The sequence below is a fragment of the Nerophis lumbriciformis genome, linkage group LG05 (assembly GCF_033978685.3).
Source record: "Nerophis lumbriciformis linkage group LG05, RoL_Nlum_v2.1, whole genome shotgun sequence".
Lineage (NCBI taxonomy): Eukaryota > Metazoa > Chordata > Actinopteri > Syngnathiformes > Syngnathidae > Nerophis > Nerophis lumbriciformis.
The window spans coordinates 5287501-5302500 of record NC_084552.2 but is presented as its reverse complement, the minus strand read 5'-3'; the positions used below and the strand labels follow the sequence as shown (position 1 = coordinate 5302500).

At 34.5% G+C, this 15000-nt stretch overlaps 1 protein-coding gene across 1 annotated transcript in view; it reads left to right on the top strand.

Moving 5' to 3' along the window:
• Nucleotides 1–15000, top strand: part of lrrn3b (leucine rich repeat neuronal 3b) — an 86070-nt gene that overhangs the window by 316 nt on the left and 70754 nt on the right. The window lies entirely within an intron of this gene.

The window sequence follows — 15000 nt, the reverse complement described above, 5'->3', positions numbered from 1 at the left end:
TGAAGCGCTAAACTGCGTAAGTTGATTTAAAAAAAAAAAAAAAAAAAAAAAAAAAAAAAAAAAAAGGTATGGCATGACATGGATGATTCATGATTTACCTCAGCACCTTCCAGCCTTTTTAGCTATGAATTAGTGCAACACCTAATAATAATAATTATAATAACGTATTGGCGTTGGTTTTGGCGCAAAGTGTGGAAGTCAGGAACGCGCACTCCAGACAAATCTCCAAGAAATCCACAGAATGGTGCCCCCCCCATACCCTCATTCCTCCCACATCCTCACTTTCTTCTTCCTGTTGCCATATCCTGAGCCTTTTGTTTGCACCCCCCTTTTTCCCCATGCAAAGCTGAACAGATTTGTCTTAGTAGCCATGCATGCGTAATTAAAGCAGCCACCATGAGGCATCTTGGAGCCTCCCTGAGCATCATCACTTTGCATGTTGGCGCACACCCACACACACACCAGGCATGTGGAGAGAGAGAGAGATGCACTTGCTCATCACCAAACCAGAGGGCTGTTTACATCTCCTGGTCCAAAATGTAAGGCTGCACATAGAGGATGAATAGAACACATTCATCACATCACATCCGGTGCTGAGGAGACAACAAATGACCCCTGGGGGGCAGTGCAAGGCAAACGTCCTATACAAGGAGTTTATGACTATGAAGTACTAATGGTCGCCTTCATTATTTTGGGCACATTTGCTCAAAACAAATCGATATTACAACGTCCACAACAAGTCGTATGCTTAACGCGAATTGCCTATTGATCTGTATCGCGTGTGTGTGTGTGGTGAAGGATATCGCAGTGGCCTGGTGGACGTGTGGGTGTTCCGTGTTATGAATTCCTCTGCAGGTACGGAGGGCATGCGGGGTCCCCGGCAAGGTGCGGGCGCGAGAAACCGAAATTAACCTGGTAACGAGATGCCGCGGGATGGCAAAACGCGTGTAAACATTGTCCGGTATTCGACTACAGGGGGGCTCTCTGAACACAGGCCCGGAGATATGCACGCTTGTCAAACATGGGGAGTGGAGATATGGAAGAGGGGGGGAGGAAAGGTCACAATGCCATTCCAGGTGTCCAGGACTGCTCATAGGGAGCACACTGACAAATAAAACCAATACAATATAGCAGACCTGGGCAAAATACGGCCCGCGGGCCACATGCGGCCCGCTGTTGTGTTTTGCTTGATTGTTAAACATACACAACTGTGCATTATGTTGTTAATATTCAGTGTTTTATTGTTCATAGTTAATACTGTAAATCCCACTTTCCTCATTTTCAATAATATTAAAAAGGGCAGCACGGTGGAAGAGGGGTTAGTGCATCTGCCTCACAATACGAAGGTCCTGAGTAGTCTTGGGTTCAATTCCAGGCTCGGGATCTTTCTGTGTGGAGTTTGCATGTTCTCCCCGTGACTGCGTGGGTTCTCTCCGGGTACTCCGGCTTCCTCCCACTTCCAAAGACATGCACCTGGGGATAAGTTGATTGGCAACACTAAAATTGGCCCTAGTGTGTGAATGTTGTCTGTCTATCTGTGTTGGCCCTGCGATGAGGTGGCGACTTGTCCAGGGTGTACCCCGCCTTCCGCCCGATTGTAGCTGAGATAGGCTCCAGCGACCCCAAAGGGAATAAGCGGTAGAAAATGGATGGATGGATGGATTAATTATAAATAGAGATGTCCGATAATATCAGCAGCATGAAATGTAATATCGGAAATTATCGGTATCGGTTTCAAAATTATCGGTATCGGTTTCAAAAAGTTTTTTAAAACGCCGCTGTGTACACGGACGTAGGGAGGAGTACAGAGCGCCAATAAACCTTCAAGACTGCCTTTGCGTGCCGGCCCTGTCACTTAATATCTACGGCTTTTCACGCACACAAGTGAATGCAAGGTCAACAGCCAGACAGGTCACACTGAGGGTGGCCGTACAAACAACTTTAACACTGTCGCAAATATGCGCCACACTGTGAACCCACACCAAACAAGAATGACAAACACATTTCGGGAGAACATCCACACCGTAACGCAACATAAACACAACAGAACAAATACCCAGAATCCCTTGCAGCACTAACTCTTCCGGGACGCTACAATATACACCCCCCTGCTGCCCTCTACCCCAACCCCGCCCACCTCAACATCCTCATGCTCTCTCAGGGAGAGCACGTCCCAAATTCTAAGCTGCTGTTTTGAGGCATGTTAAAAAAAAATAATGCACTTTGTGACTTCAATAATAAATATGGCAGTGCCATGTTGGCATTTTATTTTTTCCATAACTTGAGTTGATTTATTTTGGAAAACCTTGTTACATTGTTTAATGCATCCAGCGAGGCATCACAACAAAATTAGGCATAATAATGTGTTAATTCCACGACTGTATATATCGGTATCGGTTGATATTGGTATCGGTAATTAAGAGTTGGACAATATTGGATATCGGCAAAAAAGCCATTATCGGACATCTCTAATTTTAAATATTTTTTTATTTATTTTAACATCGAAACTGTCGCCGCCATTATGATGTGCAGTGTTGTTTTTAAATGACCGTACATCTTGAACTATAGAAAGTATTTCAGTGTTATAGGAGTTATTACGGTAATCTACGTCACAGCAGCTCAGACCAGGAACAAAGCAGAGAAAAACTGTAAAATTCCATTCGTTTTGTTTTTTTTAGGTGGTCTGTCATAACGTTTTTAGAATTATCGGATATTGTGACTTTTGGTATTAGTGTTCCTGAAATAAAGGGACCCAAACACACATACTGTACAGCAGATTTTTACAGATTTTTACACAAAATATGCCATATTTCCCCCCAAAAAAGGTTCAAAGTGGAACATTTGATATATATCTATATACACCATTCCAAACCCAGAATATGCAATATTTTCCCCACAATTTATTGGATTTTTTGTTGTGTTTTGCTTGATTGTAAAATATACACAACTGTGCATATGTAGTTGATATTCAATGTTTTATTGTTCATAGTTAATATTGTAAATCCCACTTTCTTTATTTTCATGTACATTATAGGTGTCCCATTCAGTAAAAAACTGTAAAATTCCATTCCGTTTTTTCTTTTAGGTGGTCTGTCATAATGTTTTTAGAACTTTAGGATATTGTGACTTTTGGTATGAGTGTTCCTGAAATAAAGGGACCCAAACACACATACTGTACAGCTTGTTTTTACAGCCTTTTACCCAAAATATGCCATATTTTCCCCCCAAAAAATTGTTCAAAGTGGAACAGTTGATATATACCTGTATATACCATTCCAAACCCAGAATATCCAATATTTTCCCCACAAAAATTTTTCAAACTGGAATATTGGAACCTGAAATAAAGGGACCCAAACACACATACTATACAGCAGATTTTTACAGATTTTTACCCAAAATATGCCATATTTCCCCCCAAAAAATGTTCAAAGTGGAACATTTGATATATATATCTATATACACCATTCCAAACTCAGAATATACAATATTTTCCCCACAATTTTTTTTTCAAACTGGTATATTGGATTTTTTGGTGTGTTTTGCTTGATTGTAATAAATATACACAACTGTGCATATGTTGTTGATATTCAGTGTTTTATTGTTCATAGTTAATATTGTAAATCCCACTTTCTTTATTTTCATGTACATTATAGGTGTCCCATTCAGTAAAAAAACTGTAAAATTCCATTCGGTTTTTTCTTTTAGGTGGTCTGTCACAACGTTTTTAGAACTATAGGATATTGTGACTTTTGGTATGACTGTTCCTGAAACAAAGGGACCCAAACACACATACTGTACAGCGTATTTTTTTTTTACAGCTTTTTACCCAAAATATGCCATTTTTTCCCCCAAAAAATTGTTCAAAGTGGAAAAGTTGATATATACCTATATATACCATTCCAAACCCAGAATATCCAACATTTTCCCCACAAAAATTTTTCATTGGATTTTTTGTTGTGTTTTGCTTGATTGTAAAACATACACAACTGTGCATATGTTGTTAATATTCAGTGTTCTATTGTTTATAGTTAATAAACACATTACTTTTAGTTCATTGTTATTTTTTGAGCAAGGACTGTTTAAAATAAACAATATACCGGACCTGGGCAAAATACGGCCCGGGGGCCACATGCGATTTAAGATTTAAGATTTTCAATAATAATCATTTTAAATTATTTAAAAAAAACCTTTAACATCGAAACTGTCGCCGCCATTATGATGTGCAGTGTTGTTTTTAAATGACCGTACGTCTTGAACTATAGAAAGTATTTCAGTGGTTGAAATCTAAGCTTTTGAGTGTTATAGGAGTTATTACGGTAATCTACGTCACAGCAGCTCAGACCAGGAACAAAGCAGAGAAAAACTGTAAAATTCCATTCGTTTTGTTTTTTTTAGGTGGTCTGTCATAACGTTTTTAGAATTATCGGATATTGTGACTTTTGGTATTAGTGTTCCTGAAATAAAGGGACCCAAACACATACTGTACAGCAGATTTTTACACAAAATATGCCATATTTCCCCCAAAAAAATGTTCAAAGTGGAACATTTGATATATATCTATATACACCATTCCAAACCCAGAATATGCAATATTTTCCCCACAATTTATTGGATTTTTTGTTGTGTTTTGCTTGATTGTAAAATATACACAACTGTGCATATGTTGTTGATATTCAATGTTTTATTGTTCATAGTTAATATTGTAAATCCCACTTTCTATATTTTCATGTACATTATGGGTGTCCCATTCAGTAAAAAACTGGAAAAATTCCATTCCGTATTTCTTTTAGGTGGTCTGTCATAACGTTTTTAGAACTATAGGATATTGTGACTTTTGGTATGAGTGTTCCTGAAACAAAGGGACCCAAACACACATACTAAACAGCTTGTTTTTATAGCCTTTTACCCAAAATATGCCATATTTCCCCCCCCAAAAATTGTTCAAAGTGGAACAGTTGATATATACCTGTATATACCATTCCAAACCCAGAATATCCAATATTTTCCCCACAAAAAATTTTCAAACTGGAATATTGGAACTTGAAATAAAAGGACCCAAACACACATACTATACAGCAGATTTTTACAGATTTTTACCCAAAATATCAATCAATCAATCAATCAATCTTTATTTATATAGCCCTAAATCACAAGTGTCTCAAAGGGCTGCACAAGCCACAACGACATCCTCGGTAGAAAGCCCACATAACGCCAAAATATGCCATATTTCCCCCCCAAAAATGTTCAAAGTGGAACATTTGATATATATATATATATCTATATACACCATTCCAAACCCAGAATATGCAATATTTTCCCCACAATTTTTTTTTCAAACTGGTATATTGGATTTTTTGTTGTGTTTTGCTTGATTGTAAAATATACACAACTGTGCATATGTTGTTGATATTCAGTGTTTTATTGTTAATAGTTAATATTGTAAATCCCACTTTCTTTATTTTCATGTACATTATGGGTGTCCCATTCAGTAAAAAAACTGTAAAATTCCATTCCGTTTTTTCTTTTAGGTGGTCTGTCATAACGTTTTCAGAACTATAGGATATTGTGACTTTTGGTATGAGTGTTCCTGAAACAAAGGGACCCAAACACACATACTAAACAGCTTGTTTTTATAGCCTTTTACCCAAAATATGCCATATTTTCCCCCCCAAAAATTGTTCAAAGTGGAACAGTTGATATATACCTGTATATACCATTCCAAACCCAGAATATCCAATATTTTCCCCACAAAAAAATTTCAAACTGGAATATTGGAACCTGAAATAAAGGGACCCAAGCACACATACTTTACAGCAGATTTTTACAGATTTTTACCCAAAATATGCCATATTTCCCCCCAAAAAATGTTCAAAGTGGAACATTTGATATATATATCTATATACACCATTCCAAACCCAGAATATGCAATACTTTCCCCACAATTTTTTTTTCAAACTGGTATATTGGATTTTTTGTTGTGTTTTGCTTGATTGTAAAATATACACAACTGTGCATATGTTGTTGATATTCAGTGTTTTATTGTTCATAGTTAATATTGTAAATCCCACTTTCTATATTTTCATGTACATTATGGGTGTCCCATTCAGTAAAAAACTGGAAAAATTCCATTCCGTTTTTTCTTTTAGGTGGTCTGTCATAACGTTTTTAGAACTATAGGATATTGTGACTTTTGGTATGAGTGTTCCTGAAACAAAGGGACCCAAACACACATACTAAACAGCTTGTTTTTATAGCCTTTTACCCAAAATATGCCATATTTCCCCCCCCAAAAATTGTTCAAAGTGGAACAGTTGATATATACCTGTATATACCATTCCAAACCCAGAATATCCAATATTTTCCCCACAAAAAATTTTCAAACTGGAATATTGGAACCTGAAATAAAGGGACCCAAACACACATACTACACAGCAGATTTTTACCCAAAATATGCCATATTTCCCCCCAAAAAATGTTCAAAGTGAAACATTTGATATATATCTACATACACCATTCCAAACCCAGAATATGCAATATTTTTCGCACAATTTTTTTTTCAAACTGGTATATTGGATTTTTTGTTGTGTTTTGCTTGATTGTAAAATATACACAACTGTGCATATGTTGTTGATATTCAGTGTTTTATTGTTCATAGTTAATATTGTCAATCCCACTTTCTTTATTTTCATGTACATTATAGGTGTCCCATTCAGTAAAAAACTGTAAAATTCCATTCCGTTTTTTCTTTTAGGTGGTCTGTCATAACGTTTTTAGAACTATAGGATATTGTGACTTTTGGTATGAGTGTTCCTGAAACAAAGGGACCCAAACGCACATACTAAACAGCTTGTTTTTATAGCCTTTTACCCAAAATATGCCATATTTTCCCCCCCAAAAATTGTTCAAAGTGGAACAGTTGATATATACCTGTATATACCATTCCAAACCCAGAATATCCAATATTTTCCCCACAAAAAAATTTCAAACTGGAATATTGGAACCTGAAATAAAGGGACCCAAGCACACATACTTTACAGCAGATTTTTACAGATTTTTACCCAAAATATGCCATATTTCCCCCCAAAAAATGTTCAAAGTGGAACATTTGATATATATATCTATATACACCATTCCAAACCCAGAATATGCAATATTTTCCCCGCAATTTTTTTTTCAAACTGGTATATTGGATTTTTTGTTGTGTTTTGCTTGATTGTAAAATATACACAACTGTGCATATGTTGTTGATATTCAGTGTTTTATTGTTCATAGTTAATATTGTAAATCCCACTTTCTATATTTTCATGTACATTATGGGTGTCCCATTCAGTAAAAAACTGTAACATTCCATTCCGTTTTTTCTTTTAGGTGGTCTGTCATAACGTTTTTAGAACTATAGGATATTGTGACTTTTGGTATGACTGTTCCTGAAATAAAGGGACCCAAACACACATACTGTACAGCTTGTTTTTACAGCCTTTTACCCAAAATATGCCATATTTTCCCCCCAAAAAATTGTTCAAAGTGGAACAGTTGATATATACCTGTATATACCATTCCAAACCCAGAATATCCAATATTTTCCCCACAAAATTTTTTCAAACTGGAATATTGGAACCTGAAATAAAGGTACCCAAACACACATACTATACAGCAGATTTTTTACAGATTTTTACCCAAAATATGCCATATTTCCCCCAAAAATTTTTTCAAAGTGGAACATTTGATATATATATATCTATATACACCATTCCAAACCCAGAATATGCAATATTTTCCCCACAAATTTTTTTTCAAACTGGTATATTGGATTTTTTGTTGTATTTTGCTTGATTGTAAAATATACACAACTGTGCATATGTTGTTGATATTCAGTGTTTTATTGTTCATAGTTAATATTGTAAACCCCACTTTCTTTATTTTCATGTACATTATGGGTGTCCCATTCAGTAAATAACTGTAAGATTACATCCCGTTTTTTCTTTTAGGTGGTCTGTCATAACATTTTTAGAACTATAGGATATTGTGACTTTTGGTATGACTGTTCCTGAAACAAAGGGACCCAAACACACATACTGTACAGCAGATTTTTTTTTTTACAGCTTTTTACCCAAAATATGCCATATTTTCCCCCAAAAAATTGTATAAAGTGGAAAAGTTGATATATACCTATATATACCATTCCAAACCCAGAATATCCAATATTTTCCCCACAAAAATGTTTCATTGGATTTTTTGTTGTTTTGCTTGATTGTAAAACATACACAACAATATGTTGTTAATATTCAGTGTTTTATTGTTTATAGTTAATAAACACATTACTTTTAGTTCATTGTTATTTTTTGAGCAAGGACTGTTTAAAATAAACAATATACCGGACCTGGGCAAAATACGGCCCGGGGGCCACATGCGATTTAAGATTTAAGATTTTCAATAATAATCATTTTAAATTATTTAAAAAAAAACTTTAACATCGAAACTGTCGCCGCCATTATGATGTGCAGTGTCGTTTTTAAATGATCGTACGTCTTGAACGATAGAAAGTATTTCAGTGGTTGAAATCTACATTTTTGAGTGCTATAGGAGTTATTACGGTAATCTACGTCACAGCAGCTCAGACCAGGAACAAAGCAGAGAAAAACTGTAAAATTCCATTCGTTTTTTTTTTTTTAGGTGGTCTGTCATAACGTTTTTAGAATTACCGGATATTGTGACTTTTGGTATGAGTGTTCCTGAAATAAAGGAACCCAAACACACATACTGTACAGCAGATTTTACCCAAAATATGCCATATTTCCCTGCAAATTTTTTTCAAAGTGGAACAGTTGATGTATATATACCATTCCAAACCCAGAATATGCAATATTTTCCCCACAGACCTTTTTCAAACTGGAATATTGGATTTTTTGTTACACAACTATAACTATACACAACTGTGCATATGTTGTTAATATTCAGTGTTTTATTGTTCATAGTTAATATTGTAAATCTCACTTTCTTTATTTTCATGTACATTTTGGGTGTCCCATTCAGTAAAAAACTGTAAAATTCCATTCCGTTTTTTTAGATGGTCTGTCATAACGTTTTTAGAACTACCAGATATTGTGACTTTTGGTATTAGTGTTCCTGAAACCCAAACACACATACTGTACAGCATGTTTTTACAGATTTTTACCCAAAATATGCCATATTTCCCCCCAACAAATGTTCAAAGTGGAACAGTTGATATATATATACCATTCCAAATCCAGAATATGCAATATTTTCACCCCCAAACATTTTCAAACTGGAATATTGGATTTTTTTGTTGTGTTTTGCTTGATTGTAAAAGATACGCAATTGTGCATATGTTGTTAATATTCAGTGTTTTATTGTTCATAGTTAATATTGTAAATCCCACTTTCTTTATTTTCATGTACAATTTGGGCGTCCCATTCAGTAAAAAACTGTAAGATTACATCCCTTTTTTTTTTTAGGTGGCCTTTCATAACGTTTTTAGAACTACCGGATATTGTGACTTTTGGTATTAGTGTTCCTGAAATAAAGGGACCCAAACACACATACTGTACAGCATTTTTTAAAATAGATTTTTACCCAAAATATGCCATGTTTTCCCCCTAAAAAATTTCGAAGTGGAACAGTTGATTTATACATACCATTCCAAACCCAGAATATGCAACATTTTCACCCCCAAACATTTTCAAACTGGAATTTGAGAGTAAAATATACACAACTGTGCATATGTTGTTAATATTCAGTGTTTTATTGTTCATAGTTAATATTGTAAATCCCACTTTCTTTATTTTCATGTACATTGTGGGTGTCCCATTGAGTAAAAAACTGTAAAATTCCATTCCGTTTTTTTAGATGGTCTGTCATAACGTTTTTAGAACTACCAGATATTGTGACTTTTTGTATTAGTGTTCCTGAAACCCAAACACATACTGTACAGCATGTTTTTACAGATTTTTGCCCAAAATATGCCATATTTCCCCCCAACAAATGTTCAAAGTGGAACAGTTGATATATATATACCATTCCAAACCCAGAATATGCAATATTTTCACCCCCAAACATTTTCAAACTGGAATTTGCGATTTTTTGTTGTGTTTTGCTTGATTGTAAAAGATACGCAACTGTGCATATGTTGTTAATATTCAGTGTTTTATTGTTCATAGTTAATATTGTAAATCCCACTTTCTTTATTTTCATGTACATTTTGGGTGTCCCATTCAGTAAAAAACTGTAAGATTACATCCCGTTTTTTTTTTTAGGTGGCCTTTCATAACATTTTTAGAACTATCGGATATTGTGACTTTTGGTATTAGTGTTCCTGAAATAAAGGGACCCAAACACACATACTGTACAGCATTTTTTTTTTTTTACAGATTTTTACCCAAAATATGCCATGTTTTCCCCCTAAAATTTTTTGAAGTGGAACAGTTGATTTATACATACCATTCCAAACCCAGAATATGCAACATTTTCACCCCCAAACATTTTCAAACTGGAATTTGAGAGTAAAATATACACAACTGTGCATATGTTGTTAATATTCAGTGTTTTATTGTTCATAGTTAATATTGTAAATCCCACTTTCTTTATTTTCATGTACATTGTGGGTGTCCCATTCAGTAAAAAACTGTAAAATTCCATTCCGTTTTTTTAGATGGTCTGTCATAACATTTTTAGAACTACCAGATATTGTGACTTTTGGTATTAGTGTTCCTGAAACCCAAACACACATACTGTACAGCATGTTTTCACAGATTTTTACCCAAAATATGCCATATTTCCCCCCAACAAATGTTCAAAGTGGAACAGTTGGTATATATATACCATTCCAAACCCAGAATATGCAATATTTTCACCCCCAAACATTTTCAAACTGGAATTTGCGATTTTTTGTTGTCTTTTGCTTGATTGTAAAAGATACACAACTGTGCATATGTTGTTAATATTCAGTGTTTTATTGTTCATAGTTAATATTGTAAATCCCACTTTCTTTATTTTCATGTACAATTTGGGTGTCCCATTCAGTAAAAAAACTGTAAGATTACATCCCGTTTTGTTTTTTTAGGTGGCCTTTCATAACGTTTTTAGAACTATCGGATATTGTGACTTTTGGTATTAGTGTTCCTGAAATAAAGGGACCCAAACACACATACTGTACAGCATTTTTTTTTTTTTTACAGATTTTTACCCAAAATATGCCATGTTTTCCCCCTAAAAAATTTCGAAGTGGAACAGTTGATTTATACATACCATTCCAAACCCAGAATATGCAACATTTTCACCCCCAAACATTTTCAAACTGGAATTTGAGAGTAAAATATACACAACTGTGCATATGTTGTTAATATTCAGTGTTTTATTGTTCATAGTTAATATTGTAAATCCCACTTTCTTTATTTTCATGTACATTGTGGGTGTCCCATTGAGTAAAAAAACTGTAAAATTCCATTCCGTTTTTTTAGATGGTCTGTCATAACGTTTTTAGAACTACCAGATATTGTGACTTTTGGTATTAGTGTTCCTGAAACCCAAACACATACTGTACAGCATGTTTTTACAGATTTTTGCCCAAAATATGCCATATTTCCCCCCAACAAATGTTCAAAGTGGAACAGTTGGTATATATATATACCATTCCAAACCCAGAATATGCAATATTTTCACCCCCAAACATTTTCAAACTGGAATTTGCGATTTTTTGTTGTGTTTTGCTTGATTGTAAAATATACACAACTGTGCATATGTTGTTAATATTCAGTGTTTTATTGTTCATAGTTAATATTGTAAATCCCACTTTCTTTATTTTCATATACATTATGGGTGTCCCATTCAGTAAAAAATTGTAAGATTCCATTCCGTTTTTTTTTAGGTGGTCTGTCATAACGTTTTTAGAACTACCAGATATTGTGACTTTTGGTATTAGTGTTCCTGAAACCCAAACACACATACTGTACAGCATGTTTTTACAGATTTTTACCCAAAATATGCCATAATTCCCCCCAACAAATGTTCAAAGTGGAACAGTTGATATATATATATATATATATATATATATATATATATACCATTCCAAACCCAGAATATGCAATATTTTCACCCCCAAACATTTTCAAACTGGAATTTGCGATTTTTTGTTGTGTTTTGCTTGATTGAAAAAGGTACACAACTGTGCATATGTTGTTAATATTCAGTGTTTTATTGTTCATAGTTAATATTGTAAATCCCACTTTCTTTATTTTCATGTACATTTTGGGTCTACCATTCAGTAAAAAACTGTAAAATTCCATTCCGTTTTTTTTGAGGTGGTCCGTCATATACAACCAGATATTGTGACTTTTGGTATTAGTCTTCTTGAAATAAAGGGACCCAAACACACATACTGTACAGCATGCTTTTTACCCAAAATATGCCATATTTCCCCCCAGAAAAGTGTCTAAAGTGGAACAGTTGATGTAAAGTAATTAGACCCTTATTTAGGTAAATAATTCATAAACACATTAGTTTTAGTTCATTGTTATTTTTTGAGCAAGGACTGTTTAAAATAAACAATATACCAGACCTGGGCAAAATACGGCCCGCGGGCCACATGCGGCCCATTAAGATTTTTAATACTAACCATTTTAAATTAAATTTTTTTAAACTTTAAAATCAAAACTGTGTCGCCATTATGATGTGCAGTGTTGATTTTAAATGGCCGTAAGTCTTGAACTATAGAAAGTAATTAAATGGTTGAAATCTGCGCTTTTATACGAGTTATTACGGTAATCTACGTCACAGCAGCTCAAACAGGAACAAAGCAGAGTGGGCGGGGTTTGTTTTCAGAGCAGCCAGCCCGAAACGCGTGTGTCAGAAACAGATGCGGAGGCAGATTTTTACAACAAATGTCTGCATAAAAGTGATAATATATCATATTGTAGGTGTTTATTACACTTTGCATTCATATTTCGCTGTTGTGTTTTGCTTGATTGTTAAATATACACAACTGTGCATTATGTTGTTAATATTCAGTGTTTTATTGTTCATAGTTAATACTGTAAATCCCACTTTCCTCATTTTCATGTACATTTTGGATGTCCCATTCAGTAAAAAACTGTAAAATTTCTGTTTTTTTTAGGTGGTCTGTCATAACGTATTTAGAACTTTATCGGAATTTGTGACTTTTGGTATTAGTGACCCAGCAGTGAGCAGATTTTTACCCAAAATATGCCATATTTCCCCCCCAAAAAATGTTCAAAGTGGAATATTTGATGTAAAGTAATTGGACCTTTATATAGGTAAATAATTCATAAACACATTAGTTTTAGTTCATTGTAATTTTTTGAGCAATGACTGTTTAAAAAAAAAACGGGGGAACCCAAAAGGGTCTCAGTTATTAAAAATGTTAAAAATATGTCATATTTTATTTTTCTTTCAGCGCATAAATATATACAACTTCAAATCTATCTGTTTACATAAAGTTTTAATGATTTTATGTTTTTGCCCCTTTTTTTTCAAAACCCTCTTTTTTAATAGGAAAAACACAGAATATTTAGAGATGTCGATAAATGCTTTAAAATGTAATATCGGAAATTATCGGCATAGTTTTTTTTATTATCGGTATCGTTTTTTTTTTGTTTGTTTTTTAATTTTTTATTAAATCAACATAAAAAACACAAGATACACTTACAATTAGTGCACCAACCCAAAAAAAATCCCTCCCCCATTTACACTCATTCACACAAAAGGGTTGTTTCTTTCTGTTATTAATATTGTGGTTCCTACATTATATATCAATATATATCAATACAGTCTGCAAGGGATACAGTCCGTAAGCACACATGATTGTGCGTGCTGCTGGTCCACTAATAGTACTAACCTTTAACAGTTAATTTTACTCATTTTCATTAATTACTAGTTTCTATGTAACTGTTTTTATATTGTTTTACTTTCTTTTTTATTCAAGAAAATGTTTTTAATGTATTTATCTTACATTATTTTATTATTATTTTTAAAAAGGACCTTATCTTCACCATACCTGGTTGTCCAAATTAGGCATACTAATGTGTTAATTCCACGACTGTATATATCGGTATCGGTTGATATCGGTATCGGTAATTAAAGAGTTGGACAATATCGGAATATCGGATATCGGCAAAAAGCCATTATCGGACATCCCTAAAAATATCCAAACAAAATTTCAAGGTGGAATATTGGATGTGAAGTAATTGGAGCCTTAAATAAGTAAATAATTCATAAACACATTAGTTTTAGTTCATTGTTATTTTTTGAGCAATGACCGGGTGGGTTTTGTTTTCAGAGCGGCCAGCCCGAAACATGTGTGTCAGGAACAGATTTTTACACCAAATGTCTGCATAAAAGTGATAATATACACTCTTAGAAATAAAAGTGCTAAGTAGAACCATATAAGGTTCTTTGGCTCGTCCTCATAGGAGAACCCTTTTTGGCTCCAGGTAGAACCTTTTTATAAAGGTTCCACCTGGAACCCTTTTGGAGGGTTCTACCTAGAACTGTGTGTGAAAGGTTCCACCCAGAACCCCCCATGAGAGGTTCTACAAAGAACCCACGCAGGGAGTTCCACTAAGAACCCTTTCATGTTTCAAGGGTTTCATCTAGAACCCACACAGGGAGTTCCACTAAGAACCCTTTCGTATTTCAAGGGTTTCATCTAGAACCCACACAGGGAGTTCCACTAAGAACCCTTTCGTATTTCAAGGGTTTCGTCTAGAACCCACAAAGGGAGTTCCACTAAGAACCTTTTCGTTTGTCAAGGGTTTCATCTAGAACCCATGCAGGGAGTTCCACTAAGAACCCTTTCATGTTTCAAGGGTTTCATCTAGAACCCACACAGGGAGTTCCACAAAAAACTAGTTCATGTTTCAAGGGTTTCATCTAGACCTGACACAGGGGGTTCTAAAAACATCCCTTTTCAAAGGTTTTCACCGATAACCATCTTGTCTTCTGAGGGTTCTATAAAGAACCATATTG